Below are 14,466 nucleotides of genomic sequence, written 5' to 3'. Positions count from 1 at the left end.
TGATATGATGCTTCCTTCTATGCAAGCTTGAGGTTTTACTCACGATTCCCATGATTAAAAACTCTGTATAATATCTCCCAATTCTCCTGGTTGCATATCCATTTAAGTAGGAGAAATGCTTCAGTTGAGAGTCATGAAATTTGAACATTTATCTCATGCACGTATTTCTTACTATGGTTGACCAGTTGGACAGTGGAAATAACCTTGTGATTTTCCCAGTGGTTTTCAGGCATCAAGTCACTAATGGCATAAAACAGTGTTCTGGAAATGATAGACTTCTCCATCCATCTTCTTCCGCTTTATTCGGGAGCAGCCTAAGCAGAGAAGCCCAGACCTCCCTCTCCCCAGCCACCTCCTCCAACTTATCCGGGGGAACACCAAAGCGTTCCCAGGCCAGCCGAGAGATATAATCGCTCCAGTGTGTCCTGGGTCTGCCCTGGGGCCTCCTCCCTGTGGGACATGCCTGGAACATCTCATCCAGGAGGCACCCAGGAGGCATCCTTGTCAGATGCCTGAACCACCTCAGCTGGCTCCATTCGATGTGGAGCAGCAGCGGCTCTACTCTGAGCCCCTCCTGGATGGCTGAACTTCTCACCCTATCTCTAAGGGAGAGGCCAGCCACCCTTCAGAGGAAGCTCATTTCTGCTGCTTATATCCGCGATCTCGTTCTTTCGGTCACTATCCACAGCTTGTGGCCATAGGTGAGGGGAGGGACGTAGATCGACCGGTAAATTGAGAGCTTCGCTTTTACACTCAGCTCCCTCTTCACCACGACGGACCGGTGCAGCATCCGCAAAGGGCAGCCTTGGCGGAGCCCATCACCCACCGGGAACGAGTCTCCCGCAGCACCTCCCACAGGACACCCCGAGGGACACGGTCGAATGCCCTCTCCAACTTCACAAAACACATGTAGACTGGTTGGGCAAACTCCCATGTACCCTCAAGTATCCTTGAGAGGATAAAGAGCTGGTCCAGTGACCAGGACGAAAACCGCATTGTTCCTCCTGTATCTGAGGAGGAGTATCTACCAGTATCTACCAGCACTGTACACAGTGCAGGTAGAGCACTGCTTTCCCCTCCTGAGATGCCTGACGGTTTGCCAGAATCTCTTCGAGGCAGTCCGAAAGTCTTTTTCCATGGCCTCTCCGAACTCCTCCCACACCCGAGTTTTTGCTTCAGCCACTGCCCGAGCCGCATTCTGCTTGGTCTGTCGATACCTGTCGGCTGCCTCCGGAGTCCCACAGGCTAACCAAGCCCAATAGGACTCCTTCTTCAGCCTGGTGGCTCCCTTTACCTCTGGTGTCCACCATTTGGTTTGGGGATTACCACCACGACAGGCACCAACCACCTTGCGACCGCAGCTCAATGTAGCAGCTTCAGCAATGGAGATGCTGAACATGGTCCATTCAGACTCAATGTCCCCAGTCTCCCTCGGAATGCTGTTGAAGCTCTGCCGGAGGTGTGTGTTGAAGATCTCGTGGATTGGGGCCTTTGCCAGGCGTTCCCAGCACACCCTCACTATGCGTTTAGGTGCACCGGGTCTGTCCAGCGTCCTCCCCTGCCACCTGATCCAACTCACCACCAGGTGGTGATCGGTTGACAGCTCAGCCCGACCTGCGGCCTAGAGCATCCTGGTGCCACGTGCACTTATGGACACTCTTATGTTCGAACAAGGTGTTCGTTATGGCCAAACTGTGATTTGCACAGAAGTCCAATAACAAAACACCGCATGGGTTCAGATCAGGGAGGCCGTTCCTTCCAATCACGCCCCTCCAGGTCTCGGTGTTGTTACCTACGTGAGCATTGAAGTCTCCCAGTAGGACAATAGAGTCTCCAGGTGGAGCACCTTCCAGCACCCCACCCAGGGACTCTGAGAAGGCTGGGTACTCTGAACTGACAGTCGGCGCATAAGCGCAGATGACAGTCAGGACCCATTCCCCGACCCTAAGGTGCAGGGAACAAACCCTCTCATCCACCAGGAAGAACCCCAACATACCGACAGCAAGCCGAGGGGATATTAGAATACCCACCCCAGCCCGTCGCCTCTCACCAGGGGCAACTCCAGACTGAGACAGAGTCCAGCCCCTCTCCAGGAGGCTGGTTCCAGAGCCCAAGCCGTGCGTAGAGGTGAGCCTGACTATATCTAGCTGGTACCTTTCAACCTCATGCACTCAGGCTCCTTCCCCACCAGAGAGGTGCCATTCCATGTCCCAGTTGCCAGTCTTGGCAGCCGAGGATCAGTCCTCCAGGGCCTCCGCTCCTGGGCGCCGCCCGGCACACAATGCACCCGACCCCTATGGCGCCTCCTGCCGGTGGTGGGCCTGTGGGAGGATGGGCCCATGTCCCGTTTTCGGGCTGCCCCATGGACTAAGGCCCGGCCACCGGATGCTCGCCCCCGGGCACACTGTTCCCTCGATGTTTTCCTCATAAGGGTCTTCTGAATCGCTCTTTGTCTGGTCCCTCACCCAGGACCAATTTGCCATGGGAGACCCAACCAGGGCCCCCAGACAACATAGCCCCCAGACAACATAGCCCCTGGGATCCTTAGGACACACAAACCCCTCCACCACGATAAGGTAGCGATTCACGGAGAGGCAGACTTCTTAGGATGTATATCCGCTGGTTTCTCTTACCTTAATGTCCGAGGCAGCTTGCTGGAGTCAGGCGGACGACCTTTGTGACCCGAGTTCCAAACGAGTTCCAGGCTAGATGAGAAGCATCTCTGTCGCTGTGATCTGAAACGTCTCTGATCAGAGCACACTGTGTGTAATAGCTGTTCCTCTATACTGTTTACTGGGAACTCGGCCAAAAAGTGTCAAACCAGCAGACACAAGGAATGGGAAGGGAAATAAAGTAATGGAGCAGGACAGAGAAATGAGATGGTGGGAGGAATGAAAAAAGAAAAATGAAGATAGAAAGTGGGTGAAGGGAAGTTAGGAGTGAAAGTCCTTGTGTTATATTTCCACAATGACTGTTGAGGTGTTATATGTTAGGCCAAATGTAGCCATTTGGTCTGATGCCAGTTGGAACGCACTGGCAGCACTGGCAGCCGCACCAGCAGCAGCTGATGTTGGCTGCTGATTGAAAACATTAGATTGCCTCAGGAGAATAGCAGATTGTTTTTTTTTTTCTAGGAGCAACATCTTGCTGAGTCATGTTTCTGGATTGATATTGGAAAGTGGGTGTTACTCAGTTTAAGCTGTTTTGTTAGATTTGTGGTTCAATCAATAGTTTCCCACTTGAGACCTAAAATGGACTGTGTGTGTAATAACTGGACATTTTCACTGAACACTTAAAGCTTAGGGTGTTTTTATTGCTACTAGCTTCCAGCAGAGTCCTACAGTTGTGCTGATATCTCGAATCCATGGATAAAAAAAACAAGCTAAATAATAAGGTCTTTTCGCTTTGTAGTGCACCACAGAGATTAATCAGACAAATCAAGCTGTGCAGTTATTTTTGGACCAGTAACAGGCAAAGATTTATGTGTGTGAGGAGTGTGCTGTGACCCTGCTCATCAGTGAATTAATAGCTGATGTTAGCTGGGGATTGATTAATTAGACAAATGGCAATCAGTTAGCAGCTAAAGCATATCGACATGACGGGAGGTTCCACAGCTTCGTCTGTGTCGTGTTTAAGGTTCCATGTTGCATATCAAAATGACAACTTGCAACAAAATACTGTAACACGTTTTCTTGATGTTCTAAACAAAGCATTACTAAATCCAGATGTTCATATGGAGTTCTGGACACAGTTCATGCTGTGGTAGAGAAAACTCTGATGTCGCTGTGTACAGTTTTCTGTTTGGATCTTTACTGACAGCTCAGAATATTTTATCAAAAGGAACTCGTGGCATTATGACATCAACAGTTAAGTTCATAAATGTTTTCAACTTTGCGTCTGTACAACACCAGAGTGGATTTTTAATTACACAATCAAGATTCGAAGGAAAAGCAGAAGGTTTTGGTGGTGTTGTTGCTGTTGCTACAGGATTGTGTTCACTTTCAGAATGATGCAGAGGACCAAATCTGAGTCTCCTGCATTGGTTTAGGATGTTTACTTAAGCAAAAAAGAGAATGTTAAAGATCACATAAATTGCTCTGATTTATCCACTTTATTCCAATTTAGCACTGATCAAAAACTGTGTGGCACAGACCTCCTCTTCCACTCCACAGTATTAATGCACTACCTACATGTAGATCACCACACAAGTACCTAGAAAAAAGAAGCATTTCCACTATTTTGTGAGGGACACATCAGCCTAATGTTACATGAACCTTATTTAAGAGTAAAAGCACTACATATTACTATAAACCTATCCATAAACATATCCATGCCTGAGTCTCTACTCTGGACTCCACCTCGCTCACCTCCAACGATTACAGCTCGTTCAGAAAGCTGCGACTCGTCTCCTAACCGGAACGAGAAAGTTTGGCTCCATTACTCCAGCGCTCCCTGATTTACATCGACTGACTCCTAAACTTCGTATTGAAGTTCTGCTGCTTACGTTCAAATGCCTAAACAACCTCGTGCCTGACTATCTCACCGACCTCCTCAGTCTCTCCAGCTGTTCTTTACGATCATTTGGTCAGTTTCTTCTGGCCCAGCCCAGGCACCGTCTGAAGACTAGGGGTGGTCGTGCCTTTGCCTCTGTAGCATCAAACCTCTGGAATAGTCTTCCTGCTACCATCCGTGCCTCTGACTCCATTCAATCCTTTAACCCTCTCAGGCTCAAATTAAACTTTTTGTTGCTAATGCACCACCAAGTCCTGCAGTGCTACTTCTGAGTAAAAAAACTCATAAAATATGTATGTGGGGTAATCAGGTTGTTAGTTTTTAACTGTTGCAAACCGGCAACGCCTGCCTTGAGAGGGTTAAAGCACGCTTGAAAACGTACCTATTTAACCCGGCTTTTCCTACTGGCGAATTTTCACCGCTCACTAACTGCTGTATCGCTACTCATTTCTCAGTTCTCCCTATCTCTACTTATTAATGCCTTTGTTTACCTTGTTTTAATGACTTACTGTTCAGTGTAATCATTTCCTGTTTATTCCTTACTGTGAAGCACTTTGGTGTACCCTCGGTTTTTAACGTGCTATATAAATCCAATTGTATTGTATATTACCATTTGACTCCTTAATTTGACTCTTATAAGATTAACAGAGTTTAGCAGAGAGATACCCCTAAAACTAGCAAACAAAAAAAAAAGATTCAGGCAGTGGCGGCGCATCAGGAAGGAAATACAGTTTGTTTGTTACGTCCCCAGCTAGGCGAAGAGGGTGGGGGACAGTAACAGTTGGATCTGGGTTGAAATGAAAAGAACGCCAGGCAGAGGTAGTTAACACAAAATAAATCTTTATTATAATCAATTAACTCAATATTCATACAAACAGTAACAACAAAAAGAGACAGCAACGCTGCTTTAATGATAAATCAGACAGGCCGACCCAAAGAGATGGTGACCACTTCAACAAAGAAAACAACTATAAGGCTTCAACAGAAAAAGACAGCAACGCTGCTCTTAGCAATAACCAGGCAGGCCAAACAAAATAATGGAGGCCGCCGTCACTTAAGTAAAACCACTGCTCAGTTAAGAGCTACTCACAAAGAGCCACGCACGCACGTTGGGGCTGGTCACACACAGCAGGCCTTTTCCACACCTAGACCAGACTCACCCACTGACCAGCACAGAGGAAATCCACCAGAAGCCTCTCCCCCTGAGTTCTGACTCATTCATTCAGTTAATAAAAACAGTCATTTCATTTTCTACCATGTATATGTGTAATATATGTTTATAAAAGTGCCAATAATCCCTAAATACTTAATGCAAAGTTTTTGTTTAACAGGCTGAATTGAGTTAATGCTGAAAATGTGCACTTCAGTCACATCGTGTTTGATTTAAAATCCCTTTAAGAAAAGCCAAACCTGTGCCATTACAACATGTGGTGATCTTTGTAAGAGGCACAGCATTTCCATGAAGTTCAGTCAAATTAAATTTCATCTTCTTCTGGTCTTCAAAATGTGCCAGGAGGTTATACAGTCTCATTATACATTATTTAATACATTACACCCCATGAGACAAGAGGTTCAGACCAGAGCAATCGATGGGCGTTTTATGTTTCTCCCGTTTCCAAATAATCATGTCAGCTTCTCACCAACGTTCTTGGTATTGGTCTTGTTAGCTATTCTATAGGGGTGGAACGATACACAAAATTCACGGTTCGATATTTTTTCGAAAAAAAAAAGTTCATGCCTTTTTAATTTGTCATTTATTAAAATTATAAATATATATTTAAACTCAAAAGTACAGTTTTTAAATTTAATGTTGCTGAAACAACAAAGTAATAAAAAATAATCTATCTGATGGAGAAATCAAGTCAAGTCAAGTCAAGTCAAGTTTATTTATAAAGCACATTTAAAAACAACCAAGGCTGACCAAAGTGCTGTACAATAAAATACAAATATAAAATACAATAAAACACAAGTACATAAAACACCTCACTGATAAAAACAATAAGTTAAAACAGTAAGTTAAACCTTGCTAAAAGCCAATGAGAAGAGGTGAGTTTTAAGAGCAGTTTTAAAAGTTCCTAGGCTTGTGGAGAATCTGATGTGAGGAGGTAAACTGTTCCACAGTCTGGGTGCAGCCACAGCAAAAGCCCTCTCTCCCCTAGTATACTACTACTAAATCTAAATAAAGAGTTTATTACAGAGAAATGTCTCTTTCCAAAATAAAAGCTCTACTATACGCTTCTTCTGGGCTATATTCTCAGCAGCATATTAAACATATCAGGTCCCCATAAGGAGAATCATGTGCTAACGGCTGTCTAAATGACTCGGGTAAAGTTTGTAGCATGCGTGCTTGTTGTTTTTGTCTGCTTCCACTTGTCTTTGCACGAGGATGATGTCGGAGTAAATGTGCAGTCATATTCGTTGTGTTCCCACTAGTGCTGTCAGCGTTAATCTGAAATGAGGTTAACGCCACAACACGGCAAATCTCCGTTAACGAGCTACCGCAGATCGCCCCGTGCGTGGGGCTGGACAGCCAACACGCTAACGAGCTAACTGCGCTAACGCAGTAGTTCCCACCCATGTAATTGAGCATTGCTGGCACATCCAACACACTGTTTTACTTTTGTCCATGACGCGCTTACCTTCAGGGTCATACGTCACATGAAGACCAAAATAGTTCCAAACGCCAGATCTGAATGAGGGTGGGGGAGGTTCAATTTGCCATGTTGCAACGAGCTTAGCTTCTGTCTCGCTAGCTTGATCTGCGCTCAGTGAATCTGCGCTCGACTACTCCGCCTAGGCTGCACTGTCGAGCGCAGATCCACTGAGCGCTCAACACAGACAGCACCGTCAGAAGAAAAGTTGATAAAATAAATTAAAAATGTTGTATTGTTTGATACATATGCGTACCGAACTGAAAGCACTGTATCGAACGGTTCAATATCGATACGAGTATCGTTGCACCCCTAATATTCTAGTATCCTGCAGGTCTACAGTCTTGTCCCTCTTTGTCCCTCACATGTCCCTCACATCTTTTAACAGCTCTGTGGTCTTGCCCATGATGATTATGTGGACAGGTGTGGTTTATACACATAATGAAGTGAGATCAGGATTATCTGTAATTGATTGATTGACTGTAATCTGTGTGCCACATGGGCACGCAGCCAATCTGTGGGGGCCAGAATTCTGGTTGGGTCAGAGGAGATCAAATACTTATTCACTCAATAACATGCAAATGAATGTCTAATTTTATTTATAGCTGTAAAATGAGGCCTGATTCCATTTCATTGTGATGAGTTTCACCACTGTGCACAGCTGAGCATCGACTGAGTCATTATGACTGTTAGTTCTTTCATAATTCTGAGCACATTTAAATGAGAAGCTCAAGCTGAACATTCATGGAAGATGCGTTTACAGGACGAAGACATAGCTGACAAGTACAGTCCAAGACTGCATCACTCTACCAAGACTGATAATTCCCTCCAGACCATGAATGTTTTCAGTCCATCGAACAAGAACAAGGTTTCAGATCAGGAAGATGATTAAATAAACTCATGAAGATTGTATTATTTAGCAGCTGTCAGTGCAGGAGAAATCAGATAAATTAACTCTGCACCTCTTACCTTTATGTCACCTTCAATTAATCAAGTGGCAGAGAAACGCTGCCCTGAGTTGTGGCTTAACATGCACAACGTGAGTGACCTTACAAGCACCATAGCCTCATTACCATAGTGTCTCTCCGTGTTAATTGCCTTAGCTGCTGTCTGATTCACTGTGTGGCCTGCAATTTTCAAAGTGGTTCAAAAAATACTTGGGCATGTCTGTAATTACTGCATTTATTTCTTTATCACAAGTTAGGCTTGTCATCTGTGCAAACTGGATGACCTTTGAGCCATCAAGGTCATCTCTTTGTTTGTTGCTGCTGCTTTGCATTCAGAGCCACATCATCGCTGCTGAATCTCTTTTATTGTCTTATCACCATAAATATGCTACAGATATGAGTACATTTAAATGAGGCTGTGATGGAAAGCTGTTTTGTTTTTGACAGATATTATTTAAAGTCAGATCCAGACATCAGACATGTTCATATCATACGTGATGAACTCCAGGACAGAACTGTGTGGCAGTGAACCTCCTTACTAGGGCTGGGTATCGTCACTGATTTCTAGAATCGATTCAATTCTGATTCACAAGGTCCTGAATCGATTCAATCCACGATTTGATTTAATTTGATTTGAATCTGGGAAATTTTGACAGTCAGAAATATTATAATTCAGATCAGTACATTTACATATTTTTGTATCTATAAAAAGGAAGCTGACACACCAGGACTTTATCAAAGGTGTGAGCGTCACAGCAGAGGCCTTTGTGTCAAAGTAGCTGAAGATAAAACAGAAAAACATGAAGGTTTTCCTGTTCTGGATTTTATAAAAATATTCTGCAGTAGATCAAAAACAAAAGAAAACTATTAATCATCTTATGAACATTACCTCTGACGTTACAGCGTTTTGCATTTTGCATAATTTTAAAAAGTTTAAATTTGTTCAGTATTGAACGGCAGAAATTAGGTTTTCTTTTCGGAAGTATGTAAAACGGAAAAAAAAACGTCGGCCGACAGCCTGTAAACAACGGTAGACTTACAAGCGTAGCGTAACAAGCAAGAGAATAATGCAGAAAACAGATTTTTAGACGGAAAACTGTTGTTGAAGTACACTGAGAGAGAGAGAGAGAGAGCTGTGCAAAACAAAGTGGAAGCAAAACAGTAAAAGTCAGAGTGAATTCATGACGATGTTTATGTGAAGCATAGTTTGGATCTTCTTTTGCTGCTGGTTCGGTCAATATTGTTTAGAGAGACATCAAACTAACAGCTTTAGAATCAGCGCAAAAAGGGCGTGAACACAAAGCGCGGAGCCGCCGACAGATCAGAATCAGCGAGCTGTCGGCTTTCAGCCCCGACCGTGAGAAAGGCATCTAACTGATTCTGATCCGCGGGTCGCGCTGTGTGTTTATGTCTCTGTGCAGAGTCCGTGTTCCTGCTCTCATTTACTGTCTTAGCTGTTTGGTGGTTGTTGAAATTTTGTGAGATTTCACCTGAGATTCTGGTGTTTCAGGCAAAATAAATTTATATTAAAAAATCGATTCAGGATTTTAATGAATCGATTTTACGTTATCCAAGCCAGAATCGATTTTAATTGATAAATCGATTATAAAAATCCACCCCTACTCCTTACGTTTACTGTACAGAATGTATTTTATTTACACACAGAGGATCATAATGCTATAACACACACACACACACACAGAAAAGAAACCCAGGAAATTCAATTCAATTCAATTCAATTTTATTTATATAGCGCCAAATCACAACAAATGTCGCCTCAAGGCGCTTCATAGATACAGAGAAAAGCCCAACAATCATATGACCCCCTATGAGCAGCACTTTGGCGACAGTGGGAAGGAAAAACTCCCTTTTAACAGGAAGAAACCTCCGGCAGAACCAGGCTCAGGGAGGGGCGGGGCCATCTGCTGTGATTGGTTGGGGTGAGAGAAGGAAGACAGGATAAAGACATGCTGTGGAAGAGAGACAGAGATTAATAACAGATATGATTCAATACAGAGAGGTCTGTTAATACATAGTGAGTGAGAAAGGTGACTGGAAAGGAAAAACTCAATGCATCATGGGAATCCCCCGGCAGCCTACATCTATTGCAGCATAACTAAGGGAAACCCACTAAGAAGCAGCCAACACGTAACATTTTGACTGCACAAATCTGTGTGAATGCTCAACATGATTTCCTATTTTTTATGGTTTTTACACATAAATGTTTCAGGTTATTAAACAAATTAAATATTAGACAAAGCTAAAGCAAGTGAACAGAAAATGTAGTTTTTAAATGAATGATTAATGGGTGTTTATGATTCATGAGTAAAAATCCAAACAGTGAAAACGTGACTGTCCTCTAAACCTAATACCTGGTTGGGCCGCCCTTAGCAGCAACAACTGCAATCAAGCCAGAGCCAGGAAGTTTTTTACAGAGCCAGTTCACCCTCTCTGTAAGATTGGGTCTGCCGGTCTGTTCAGCATCTTCTCCTGCCTCTTGATTTCACCATCAGGTGATGCTAAGATGACAGCTCAGTAACTGTGTTTACCTGAGTGTGGTCTGATGATGCAACAACAAAACTGATAATTGACCTGGACCTAAGTTGTCCTGGCGCCATGTGCACTTATGAAACCTTTGTAATGGACAAACTGTGGTTAGCACAGAAGTCCAACAACAAAAAACTACTTGGTTTCAGATGGGGCTCAGAATCACACCCCTCCAGGTGACACTGTCATTGCCCACGTGAGCGTTGAAGCCCCCCAGCAGAACAATAAAGTCCCTGGGTGGAGCATTCTCCAGGCTTACGGTGGAACAGGTTCCAACCCATCTCCAGAAAACTGGTTCCCGAGCTTGAAGGCTGTCTATACGTAGTTGGCATTTCCCAATCGCACACACCAGCTCGGGCTCCTTCCCCACCAGCGAGGTAACAGTTCATGTAACACAAACCAAACTCTACCTCCTGAGTCCCAAAAGGTTGATTCTGATCATCTGGTTGTAGCGTTTTCAGTGGGAAAGGCGTTCTTCTTCTTCAGTCTCTACCTCCTGAACCACAGCTACCCTGTTAAGAGAAATGTTGGATTTCATTCTTTGAATGAGCCGAGTATGAGACTTGTCTTTTCGCATGCAAACAATGGATAAAACATGGAATGTTTTATCTTTATTGGTCAGCTCTTTGACTGGGCTAACAATGGACACGGACTTTTCTTTGTCTGACCAGCCTAACTGGGACTTTAAGAGATTTGCTTTTAAATTCCTGTCCCAAGTTTGCTGTTTGGTTTTCAAAGACTCTGAGATCAAGTGTACTTCCTTCTCTCAGATCTTAAATGGTAAATGGCCTGTATTTATATAGCGCTTTACTAGTCCCTAAGGACCCCAAAGCGCTTTACATATCCACCCATCCACACACACATCCACACACTGGTGATGGCAGCTACATTGTAGCCACAGCCACCCTGGGGCGCACTGACAGAGGCGAGGCTGCCGGACACTGGCGCCACCGGTCCTCTGACCACCACCAGTAGGCAACGGGTGAAGTGTCTTGCCCAAGGACACAACGACCGAGACTGTCCAAGCCGGGGCTGAAACCAGCAACCTTCCAATTACAAGACAAACTCCCAACTCTTGAGCCACGATCGCCTAAATGTGGATATCAATCCCACAGCAGTATCTGAAGTTTCACAGTTTTCACAATTTGATGAAAAAGTGAGTCATGTTGTATTGTACTTATTTATAAAGAATTAGATTTTGGTGAGTGAGTACATGTTTGTCTTCCTTTAGCTGAGCAAAAGAAAAGTAAAAAAAAAACTAGATTTGATGTAATGTTAAACTTTTCATGATGTTTAATGGTTTTAAGGTCAGAAGTCTCTGATGGGCTACTTAGCTCAAATGCGCCAGTTGCCCGTATGATTCATCATGACATTGTGTCTGTGCAGCTCATCAGTTATGTTTTCTTGTTTATTTATTGCTCTTACTGCTGTTTATCTTCAATTTGAAGCAGTCACGTCATGTGACAATAGTGTAGAAACACAGCAATTATCTTTACCCTTCAAAATAAGAGACAGCTTTGGAATTATCTGTCAAGCTTTTAAAAAGTGAGGAAATAAACCCTTGGGAGTGTTAGTTTATCTCTGCTTCTTGAGATAGTATGTTAATTTGGCTTAAGACACAAAGAAAAGAAAATCCAGTTTCATATTTTAGTTCTTCTCTGGACAGAAGATAAGCTCTACATGATTCAAAGTTCAAAATATTTAATGTGTACTGGGCGTCAGTTCATCAAGTATCTGAAAGAAGACCTTTAGCACTGGTCAACACCCACCAGTTGGGGTGTTGGTGGGTTACTGGGGGCTTAAACCCAGTGACTGCCCCTTTGTGCAGGGCTGTGTGGGAATCGGTGAATGTGTAATATTAAGTGCTAAGTGGTAAATAAGAGTATAGGAGTGCTTCATGAATGCAGTCTATTTATGCTTTAGCCACTACACTGTGAAATTAACATTAACAAAAAATAAACATTCTTTTGCTATTAAAAACATTTAATAACAAGTTTAAATATCAAACTTTTGTATAAACTGTTATTATTTCAGTATATATATCACCAAACAAGTTTTCAAACAGTAGAATTACCACTAAGTGCAACATGGTTAACCTTTTGGGCTGCAGAATACCTGAGACGCTGTCATTGTCAGGGTGATGCAAAGTGATTGAGCTCAGAGCTCCAACATAAGGGAAACTAAATTAGCAATAACATGTTATTATATGGAACAGGAAAATAACACTGTTGACTATAAAGACAGTCACATTCATCATTCTGGGCTACAGGCTGCTACAAACTTTACTGCAACGTTTATAGCGCTAGTCTGTTATCAACACAATTATCTGCAAACACATTATTTCAAATAATGTAATCGTGTCTTCCATTTGTGCAGTTTCTACATCAGCATTATGAGCATTTCAGCACCTGCAGCTTTAGATGGCATTTAAAGAGATCTCAGCTCATCTATTTGTTTTTGTTTGTTTGAGTGACTTCTCTGTCATGTTGTCGTTTCAAGAAAAAGATTATTATTATATACTAATTATATATAAGAATTATGACCTGAATGCACTGCTGTGCCAAACACATTTTGCTTTTCCAGGATCAACTCTATAAATCCTCTGAAGGCTCCTGTTCTACTTGTGTTATATAAACACAATAGGATATAAAAGGATGTTGTACAAATAGAAATATATGATGTATCAATGACTGCTGCACCAGAAAAACTAACTTGAACATTAAAATATGCACAGATACATAAATCAACAATCTTCTTGTGGTGTGAGCGAGAGAGAGTGTGAGTGTGTCTTTGACACAAAATGTACTCGATAATGAGGGTGGGAGGCCGCAGCAATGCCCCCCAGCAGCGTCAGACACATCAAGGAGATCCAGGCTATCCACAGCTCCCCAAGAGTACAGAAGACCTGAGGCCACACATCTCAGCGACATCCAATAAGCCACCCCGTATCACCAAGGGAGTGGGTCAACGAGCACGACAGAACAGTATTAGGGGCAGCAGCGTCTACCTGGGAGCAATAGGGAGGCACCTGGCCCTCCACTCCATGGCCAAGTACCACAGGGGCCACGGCTCAACAAGCCCAGGCCCAGCCATACACATATGCACACACATATTTTTATTTGTTTTTCCAACAGATGTGCTTTTCTATCAGTGTACATTTCTGTGCAAAATTTGAGATTTTTATTATTTAGAAAAAATTTAAAATACATGCTGCAATTTATTGAAAACTTATTGAACAATATGTGTTACAAAAATAGGTTTTAGCTTTAATCTTTGATATAAACACTTTCATTCTTTAACACAACTTAAACTCTCTTAGACAAACTGTCTTGTAATCGCTTAGTCAGTAATCTTCAAGAATGGTGCTCCAGACTTCTTTAAGCACACTCCAGAGCTCGTTTTTAATATCAGCCCCCCTTTTTTCCCATTCTAGACATGATTTCACTGCACTGGCAATGTGTTTGGGATCACTGCCATGTCAGAGAATGCCAATCACATGCTTTCCAAATGATATTACATGATGGATCAAAATCTGAAGTTCATTTCTGTGTTCATAATTCCATCAGTTTTAACCAGAACCCCAACATTACTGACCAAAACCAACCCAAACCATGACACAACCATGTTTTACAGATGGCTGTATATACTGTATATCTATCTATCTATATATATATTAGGGGTGCAACAATACTCGTATCGATATTGAACCGTTCGATACAGTGCTTTCGAACAATACAAAATTTTTAATTTATTTTATCAACTTTTCTTCTGACGGTGCTGTCTGTGTTGAGCGCTCAGTGGATCTGCAT

At 43.0% G+C, this 14,466-nt stretch overlaps 1 protein-coding gene across 3 annotated transcripts in view; it reads left to right on the top strand.

Moving 5' to 3' along the window:
• The window catches only part of grik2 (glutamate receptor, ionotropic, kainate 2), a 344,100-nt gene that overhangs the window by 143,267 nt on the left and 186,367 nt on the right, over nucleotides 1-14,466 (top strand). The window lies entirely within an intron of this gene.

Source organism: Neolamprologus multifasciatus, chromosome 11 (assembly GCF_963576455.1).
Source record: "Neolamprologus multifasciatus chromosome 11, fNeoMul1.2, whole genome shotgun sequence".
Lineage (NCBI taxonomy): Eukaryota > Metazoa > Chordata > Actinopteri > Cichliformes > Cichlidae > Neolamprologus > Neolamprologus multifasciatus.
Note: the sequence above shows the minus strand (reverse complement) of the source record. Positions and strands in the feature narration are given on the sequence as shown.